Genomic DNA, 10269 nt, shown 5'->3' with positions numbered 1-10269 from the left:
TTTCTTTAGGATACATTTCCAAATTGTCATAGCAGGATCTGAGAGTATAACCATTTAAACATTCCTGATGCTGTTTCCAAGTTGTTGAAAATATTGTACCAGTTTGTACTCTGACCTCATAAGTAATTTTAGACCTTGAGTTTTTCTACAGTGGTTCTGTTATTGGCAAAAGTCTTTATGAGAAATAATATATATTTTAATTTAAGGAAGTGCTTCTCAGACTGTAATGTGCATAAAAATTAGCATCAGATTTTGTCAAAATTTAGAACCTAATCTGGGGTGAAGCCCAAGTTCTTGTTTTTCTAAAAAGCTCCTGAGTTGTTCTGATGCCGCTGGTCTGATTCTGTTGCAAGTGGGAAGGCTTTTGAGGCTTTAGCTGTGATAGAAAAGGAAGTGGTAGAGCCTTTACTGAGTTTTAAAAGTGAAGCAAGTTTGAGGAATGTCATTTTTTTAAAAAAAGCCCCAAAGAAAGTAATCCCCCAAATTGCCTAAATTAAATCAAAGAAAAGGAAAAGGATACAAGGTTTTTAATGATATTAATGAAGGGGGAGAAAAAAAGTAAAACTAGAGACACTGCCTGTGGTTTTGACTAAAAAACTCAGGTTGGAAAGCCTCTTTCTATAAGGAGTATGTTGAGGCTTGAAGTCTGATATAAAAAGTAATGTTAAGATAGTATTCATCTAGATAAGTAGCATTTTCAGTTTTGTCAATCAAAGGCATAAATTTCTCTCTGGTATCATGACTTTCTCTGTAGGAATTTCATATATACACAAATATGCCTAAGACTGTTTTTTCCAAGTTGAACAGATGTTTGTAAATACCTTTATTTTTCATTTGGCTAATTTTAAAGAGCATTTCTGTTCTAAACAAATTCAGATTTCTTAATGGGTATTTGGATATTTACTCAAGGCAGTTAATCCTTCTGCACCCAAGGCATTGACTAATTTAATCATCTAATGTTCTAAAAAATGAAGGATAAAATTACATAAAAATTTTTTTTTATGTTTTCATCATCGGACATTGTAATCATATATATTAACGCCATTAACCTAACAGAGTGACTTTCTTTTTTGCCCTCCCTCCTGGGAGTAGGATAAAAGAATTGTGGACATGTCATTTGGACTTTCTGTTTATGAGTCAATTCAGTAAATATTTATTGAGAGAGTTTCTTTATTACTTTAACTATGAAATAATTTCTACATAATCTCATTTAGGGAGAAACTTGGCAAACAAATCACTGAGACAGTCCATCTTTTGGTAGTCTACAACTTGTCTTGGGTTGAAATTAATATGACAGAGATTGCAAGGTGAAAAAAAATTGACTGTCACTATTTTCTAGTCATTTTTAATTGATGACTCAAACAAATGTCTAATTATTCAAGAAATAGTGGCCTTCAGATACTCAGCATTTTATAAGTGGCTTACCACTAAGTTGCAATGGTGAGGACAGACGCCCCTGTAGAGTAATATTTCTTAGCCTAAAACTTGTGCCTCTTTTTAACAAACACAAAACTCTCTCTCTCTCTCTCTCTCTCTCTCACACACACACACACACACACATACACACACACACACACACACACACACACACACTCCATCCAATGAGGCTCTGATATTAATCTCCTTCCCCTCATTGCTAATGGTCTGTCTAGAAAGCTCTGGGCCAAGCAGGATATGACACTGTTATTTCCTTAATAGTCGAGTTACCTAGCTCCTCGAGGATTAAATATTAAGTATTTCTGACATGTGAAGAAATCTAAGTAACTGCATCTAGACTTATCTTTAAGGACTATGTCAATATTAAGAGTCTTACCCTTAACGTAGTGCTAATTTGCTGGGTTGGCATTGGCGCATTAGGGTTCCATGTAGGACAATTCATACCTAGTGCTTGGAAGGCAAATGAAAGTAAGAATGCTTTTGGTCTGTTTTTAAATTCATTCAGTGATTTCATGGAAATTTCTGCTTCTTTCTTGATACTTTCAATTATTTTGCCTTGTGGACCTGGACCAATGTAGTAGACAGGGCTCCTGGGGATTTTTATGCTGAGGCAGGCCAGGTGCTGAATGGTGAAGAAGGCTGGAGGGCTTTGTTGGAATACGTTCTGGGGAAGAATGGTTTGAGCTGGGTGGCTTTCTTTAAATAAACTGGTGGCCTCTATCTGAGTCCCCAGGTCTTCAAGGACCTTCAAGGACTTGCTCAGTGAACCAGGCTCCCCTCTAACTATATGAGACAGCTATAGATCTCCACCAGGAAGAAATGATTAGGGGTACTGCTGACTATGCAAGTCCCCAGAAATTAAATCTCCAGTGCCTGCTGGATTCCTGTATCTTATAGGGCAAGATGTGGTGAGGGCAGTTTATTAATGCTAGTCTGGTATTATGAATTTCACCCTAATCTGAGAACGGGTTTATTGGTATCACATACAGTGGTGTTTCAACTCTAGCTCTCCACTGGGAAACTTTTTTTTTTTTTAAGATTTTATTTATTCATTTGAGATGGAGAGAGAGGGGGAAAAGAGAGAGAGTACACATGAATGGGGGGAAGAGCAGAGGGAGAAACCGAATTCTGGCTGAGCAGGGAGCCCGGCTTGGGGCTCAGTCCCAGGACCCTGAGATCATGACCTGAGCCAAAGTCAGAAGCTCAGCCGACTGAGCCACCCAGGCGCCCCTCAACTGAGAAACTTTTAAAAAACACCAATGCTTGGGCTTCATTCCAGATCAATTGAATCAGACTCAAAAGACAGCAGTTTCCTCTTGGCCTTGGTAATCATCTAAATGCAACAAGGAGGATGAGAGGCAGAAGTAGTAAATGCCATTTTTTAATTAATTTTGGAGATACCTATAATCATGAACCACAAAGTATGGGGAAGGGCTGTCTGGAGAGAAGAATCCTCAGGGCTGCAGAACTCAGATCATGTCAGAAGAAGGTAGTTCTCCAGAGCACGAGGCATACCTTGATGTGGAAGGTAAAAATGTGTTTGGATAAATAGGAGTAGGGTAGGCTAGCTGGTAGCAGAGGCTTCCCAGCAACCCTGTTACCTTCTGTGGTTCCACCTCCTCTGTTTCTAGGTCACTCCTTTGGGGATCCTAACACTAAGAATCCTTCAAGGGTCCCCTACTGGACAAGCCATTAGTACTTTTCTGTTTCCCTCACTCACTTCATATCTTCACTTCCTTGCTTACCCAATTCAGATTCCATGATCGACTATTATAGTCCATTATTTGCACGCACCCTGAACTCCCCTGCCCTCTTTTCACTTCCTCTTACTCACCTTGAAACACTCCAATGCTGATTTAATTGAGCTTTCTCCATTCTGAGCTTTGACTTGGGCCGCTGAATGTGGGTGGAGAAAACCCCACGTTTCTGAGTCTTGCTTTAAATTCCTGATGTCGAGCAGGCTCTTAACACTGCCTGGTTATCAAACTGCATTTCTTTGGTCCTTTCAACCTCAAGCTCTTCTAGATGACTTCATTTTTATCTTCAAAGCCCAACATCTCCACCCACTCCCCACTCAGATTCACTGTCAGTTGATGACCTCATTTCCTATGGATAGAAAAAAACTAGAATCAATTAGTGAATAGAAGACTCAGCCGTCAGTATCATAGTCCTTTAACCTGACTTCTTTTACTCTCTGGCAGCTCTGGAAGGATCTGCTCAAGGGAACCTCCTGTGAAGTGTGTAGTTGGCTGACAGCCTCGGTGATATACTTACAGTGTTACTGCAGAGTTTACCTGGAGAGCCCTCCCTTCCCCCACACTTTTTTTTTTTTTTTTGAGATTTTTTTATTTATGTGTCAAAGAGAGAGAGGCAAGAGCATGAGCGGGAGGAGGGGCAGAGGGGGAAGCAGGCTCCCCGCTGAGCAAAGAGCCCAATGTGGGACTTGATTCTAGGGCCCTGGAATCATGATCTGAGCTGAAGGCAGATGCTTAACCAACTGAGCCACCCAGGCATCACTTCCCCCACACTTCTACTCCCCTTCTTGAGCTTCTCCCAGCCAATGACTGAACATGGCAAGAGTACCAGAGTCATATCATCTTTGCCCCACGTGTGATTCCTCTAATGGGCAATCTCTGCTCAAAGACTTCCTGTTGACCCAGCTAAGACTATTTGAGTAGCACTGCATTCTGAGTCTCTTCCTATCCAATCCTCGGTTTTTTCTTTATTTTCTAAAGCTTTGTGGGGATATAGTTCACATACCATATACTTCACCTATTTACAGTGTTCGACTCAGTCATTTTTACTATAGTAACAGAATTGTGCAACCATCATCATAATCAATTTTAGAACATTTTCATTATCCAAAAAGGAAACTCATACCCTTTTGCCTTCAGGGTTCAAACTGCCAATTTCTTACAGCTTTGGACAACCATAAATTTACTTTCTGTCTCTATAGATTTGCTCCTCCTGGATAATTCACATAAACACAGTCTTGTAATATGTGGTCTTCTGCAACTGGCTTTTTTCACTTAGCACATTTTCAAGACTCATCCACAATGACTCACCATTTGTTCCTTTTTATTGCTGAATAACATTCTATTATATGGACATGCCACATTTCATTTATCCATCCACCAGTAGGTAGATACTGGAGTTGTTTCCACTTTTTGCCTATTATGAATAATAGTGCTGTGGACATTTGTGTGCAAGTTTTTGTAAGGACATTTGTTTCCATTTCTCTTGGGCATATTCTTAGGAATGGAATGTTGGTCCATGGGATAGCTCCGTTTTTATCCTTCCAGGGAATTACCCAATCCTCTTTTATTTCTTCTTCTCTTTCACAGGTCTCAGACTTGCATCATGGTCTGAAGGCTCTTCCCACCTGCATTCTCACCTTTCTCTTTTATCGTTCACAAGGGTTTCTCCAAATAAATCTCTTGCCTGTCTAATTTTATCCTGACCTAAACTTCCACATCTTTGATGAATGCTCCATGCCACCGCGTAAAGCCAAACTTTTCATTTGTGATCTAGATCTATTGCCTCTCCCTATTCGAGGACTCAAATCTAGCAATTCCCCTTCTCCTTCCCTCACCATGAATTTCTACCTTTCTACTGAACATTTCATTGGATTACATGTTTGCTGTTATTTCTCATGATTGTTTAATTAATTAAATCATTCTTCTCTTGGCTTCGCTTTCCCTTCCAGTACTTCCTGTATTTCTATCTTCTCTTTTAATAATAAAAGTACCCCCTAATAGTTGTCTATATCTGCCATCCTCAGTATCTCTGCCCATTCTCTCTTGAATCTATTAGAGCAGGATTTTGCCTCACTAATCCATAACTCCTTTTGTCAAGGTCATCATTAGTGACCTCCAATGTTAAAGAATAGATAATTCTCCATCCTTATTTTACTTGATATAGCAATATTTGATGTAGTTTTTAGTAACTTTTCTTTAAAATACTTCATTTGGCTTCCAGATCACCTTACTATATTGATTTTTATCCTATTTACTGGTCCGTCCTTGTCAATCTCATTTGCTGGTTCCTTGTGATGTCGGCAAACTGTGAACAATGGAGTATACCAGATCTATGTTATCGGACCTCTTTTCTTTTCTATCTAAATCCACATTCATTATTCTGGTGACTTCACCTAATCCCGTGGCTTTAAATATAATTTCTGTGCTTATGATTGCCAATTTATATCTTTGGTTCAGACATCTCTGCTAAACTTCAGTCTAGTATGGTTAGCTGCTTATCTGACTTCTCCTTTTATATAACTAATAAGCTTCTCATACTTAACATATCCCAAACTGAGCTTGTATACCTTCTCCTTACCCAGTCTTCTTCATCATGGATAGTCATCCTTACACTAGCTCAGGCCAAAATCTTGGAGTCATCTTTGGAGGCTTTCTTTCTCTTACACCCTAGCTCCAAACCATTAGCAAATCTTTGATTCTAACTTAGAACATATTTAGAATGCTTTAACTTCTCACTCTTTCCAAGGCCACTTCTCTGGTCCAGTCCAAACCGTTTCTCACCTGGTCTTTGTGATGGGCTCCTTATTGATCTCCATATTTCTGCTTTTGGCCCCTGCGGTCTGTTCTCAACACAACATCTAGAATTACCTGATTAAAATGGAAGTGGGTATACCAACTATCAAAAGGCCTCTTTGGGACAATCCGTTACCATTTCAATATGAATTAGATAATACATGATATTAAGGCATTTTTGGTTTCTTTGTGCTATGATAATGGCATGATAGTTATGTTTTTAAGAAGTGCTTACTAGTTAGAAATACATATAGTTAGAGGTGTACACTAAATATTTACAGGAAAAATTACATGATATCTGGGGCTTGCAGAAAATATAGAGGGAGGTAGAAAAAAACAAGATTGGCAAATGATAGTTCTGAAGGCGAGTCATAGGCTTAGGAAAATTTATTATCCCATTTCCAGCATTAGAAGAGAGGAGGGGGGCACCTGGGTGGCTCAGTGGGTTAAAGCCTCTGCCTTCGGCTCATGATCCCAGAGTTCTGGGATCGAGCCCCGTATCGGGCTCTCTGCTCCACTGGGAGCCTGCTTCGCGCACCCCCACCTGCCTCTCTGCCTACTTGTGATCTCTGTCAAATAAATAGATAAAATCTTAAAAAAAAAAAAAAAAAGAAGAGAGGAGGGAAATACCTCCAAAGCCTTCAAAGGAACTAAGGTACAACCAAAAAATTTATGGTAACCAAACTTGTTTAAGTAGAAAAAAAACAGAAAAACATTTTTGAGCATGCACTACTTAGAGACAAGTTCTCCTGAACCCTTCTTGAAGAAACCACTAAAGGATGAACTGACAAATAGAGAAACTATAGCAAAATGACTGATGAATGTTACCCCCCTGTTATTGTAGGACTAAGAATACCATAAATGTGGAGGTTATAGCTGCAGAACAGAATGTAAATTTTTGAAAGAAGCCACGTAAGTTATGAAAACAGTTCCAGTACTACCCACTTTTAAGCTCAAATGACATCTACTTTAAGAGAACATTCTTCATGGGAAGATAGCTAACTTCAAATAGCAACTTTAATATTTAATGGTTATATTATTTTGGGCCAGTTAATTTCACTGCATTTAATTTCTTGTCCATGAAACAGACATACTAATCCTTACCTAATAGAATATACAGCAAAATAATTAAAAGTTCATTCATTCCATAGTTATTGGTACCTACGATGAGGCACTAGGCCCTGTCCTAGGTGCTAGGTATAAGGATGAATATAATGCATTTGGATCTCACCTTCTACTTGAGAAAAGATAAACAAGTAAATAAATGAAATATATTCTATGTGAAGTGGTAAGAAGTGCTATGGAGAAAATCAGATCAAGGGACTGGTGTAGGGAGTGGAGTGCTGGGGGCTGGGAGACATTGCAATTTTAATTTCATCAATATTTCTTAGCAGCTGCTGTGTGTCAAACTTTGAATGGTACTGGATATGCACTGGGGAATGAGACAGATATTTCTGCCTTCATGGTCTACAAGGGAGTCTTTGGGTTCTTATGCAATGAACTCTTTTTAAACCTGTCCTGCCAGACAAGATGTAGGTGGGTTGCTTGGGCTGCATCATATTTGCAACCCTTGTAACTTATAGAACGTGGTATTAGACTTGATGACTGTATCTAATCAGTGATCTTTATGATCTGTAAGCTTCTTCAACACTTTGTGATTTTAGAATTTGTTTCATTTGTGTTAAGTTTACCCAGTGCAATTTGACTTCAATTCATTGCATTGTAACTTAATATAACCTTAATAAAATTATGTACTTCTATATGATCTAGGCATTACACAGTAACTGCTCAAATATGCACAAGTTTAATACCTAAGAATGATTGAAGAGCAAATTGAAGTTGTACTCTTTTTTTTTAAGGTTTTATTTAAATTTTAGTTAGTAAACATAGAGTGTAATATTAGTTACAGGTGTACAACATAGTGAATCAACATTTCCATACAACATCCAGTGTTCATCACAGAAGGGCCCTTCTTAATCCCCATCGTCTGTTTAACCCATCCCCCTACCCACTTCTCCACTGATAACCCTCAGTTTGTTCTCTGTAGTTAAGGATCTGTTTCTTGGTTTGCATCTCCCTCTATTTTTTCCCTTTGCTTGTTTATTTTGTTTCTTAAATTCCACATATGAGTGACATCATATGGTATTTGTCTTTCTTTGACTGACTTATTTTGCTTAGTGTAATACTCTCTAGCTCCATCCATGTTGTTGCAATTAGCAAGCATTCATTCTTTTTTATGGCTGCATAATACTCCATTGTAGAAATGTACAACATCTTCTTTATTCATCAATTGATGGACAATTGGGCTGATTCCTTAATTTGGCTATTATAGATAATGCTGCTATAAACATTGGGGTGTATGTATCCCTTTGATTTATTATTTTTGTATTCTTTGGGTAAACACCTAAGTGCAATTGCTAGATTGTAGGGTAGTTCTATTTTTAACTTTTTGAGGAACCTCCATGCTAGAGTGACTGTACCAGTTTGTATTCCCACCAATAGTACAAGAAGTTTCCCCTTTCTCCACATTCTCACCAGCACCTGTTGTTTCTTGTTTTGTTAATTTGAGCCATTCTGATGGGTGTGAGGTGATACCTCATTGTAGTGTTGATTTGTTTTCCCTGATGGTAAATGATGTTGAGCATCTTTTCATGTGCCTGTTGGCCATCTGGATGTCTTCTTTGGAAAAATGCCTCTCCATGTCTTCTGCCCATTTTTTTTAGTTGGATCATTCATTTTGGGGGTGTTGAGTTTTAAAAGTTCTTTATATTTTTTGGATACTAATTCTTTATCAAATATGTCATTTGCAAATATCTTCTCCTATCCAGTAGGTTGCCTTTTAGTTTTGTTGATTGTTTCCTTTACTGTGTGGAAGCTTTTTTAAAAAAGATTTATTTATTGTTTATTTTAGAGAGAGAGCATGAGTGGGAGAGGCAGACGAAGAGAGAGAGAGAATCTGAAACAGACTCCACGCTGAGCATAGTGCTGGATGCAGGGCTCAATCTCGACCTTGAGATCATGACCTGAGCTAAAACCAAGAACTGGACACTTAAGCAACTTGAGTCACCCAGCCATTCATGTGCAGAAGCTTTTTATTTTGATGTAGTTCCAATAGTTTATTTTTGCTTTTGTTTCTCCCGTACTTCAGGAGACATACCTAAAAGGAAGTTGCTACTGCTGATTGCAAAGAGGTTACTGCCTGTGTTCTCCTCTAGGATTTTAATGGCTTCAGGCCTCACATTTAGTCTTTAAACAGTCTTTAAACTGTTTTCAATTTATTTTTTGTGTGTGTGTGTTTGGTATAAGAAAGTGGTCCAGTTTCTTTCTTTTGCATGTAGCTGTCCAGTTTTCCCAGACTATGTATGTTGAAGAGACTTATCTTTTTTCCATTGAATATTCTTTCCTGCTTTGTCAAGGATTAACTGACCATATAGTTGTGGGTTCAATTCTGGGTTTTTATTCTAGTCTATTGATTTCTGTGTCTATTTTTGTGCCAGTACCATACTGTTTTGATCACTACAGCTTTGTAATATAACTGTAAGTCTGGAATTGTGATGCCTCCATCTTTGCTTTTCTTCTTCAAGATTGCTTTGGCTATTCAGGATGTTTTGTGGTTCTGTATAAATTTTAGGATAGTTCTAGCTCTGTGAAAAATGTTGTAGTTTTGTTTTGTTTTGTTTTGTTTTTTTGCTATTGGTATTTTGATAGGAATTTCAATAAATGTATAGATTGCTTTTGGGTAGCATAGACATTTTAACAATATTTGTTTTTCCAGTCTATGAGCATGGAATGTTTTTCTATTTCTTTGCATCATCTTCAATTTTTTTCTTAAGTGTTTTATAGTTTTCAGAGTACATGTCTTTACCTCTTTGGTTAAGTTTATTCCTAGGTATTTTATAGTTTTTGGTGAAATTATAAATGGAATTGATTTCTTAATTTCTCTTTCTGCTGCTTTGTTACTGGTGTATAGAAATGCATTTGATTTCTGTACACTGATTTTGTATCCTGTGACTTTACTGAATTTGTGTATCAGTTCTAGCAGTTTTTTTGGTGGAGTCTTTGGGTTGTCTATATTTAGTTTCATGTCATCTGCAAATAGTAAAAGTTTTACTTCTTTACAGTTTGGATGCCTTTTATTTCTTTTTTTCTTTTCTTTTCTTTCTTTCTTTTTTTTAAGGGGGGGGCAGGGGCAGTGGGAGAGGGAGAGAGAATCTTAATTAGGCTTTATGCCCATTTCGGAGCCTGACATGCGGCTCAGTCTCACAAACTGAGATCATGACCT

The sequence above is a fragment of the Enhydra lutris genome, unplaced genomic scaffold, assembly GCF_002288905.1.
Source record: "Enhydra lutris kenyoni isolate GAN:26980312 unplaced genomic scaffold, ASM228890v2 scaffoldscaffold33, whole genome shotgun sequence".
Taxonomy (NCBI): domain Eukaryota; kingdom Metazoa; phylum Chordata; class Mammalia; order Carnivora; family Mustelidae; genus Enhydra; species Enhydra lutris.
The sequence above is the reverse complement of the archived record's forward strand: the minus strand, read 5'-3'. Positions refer to the sequence as shown.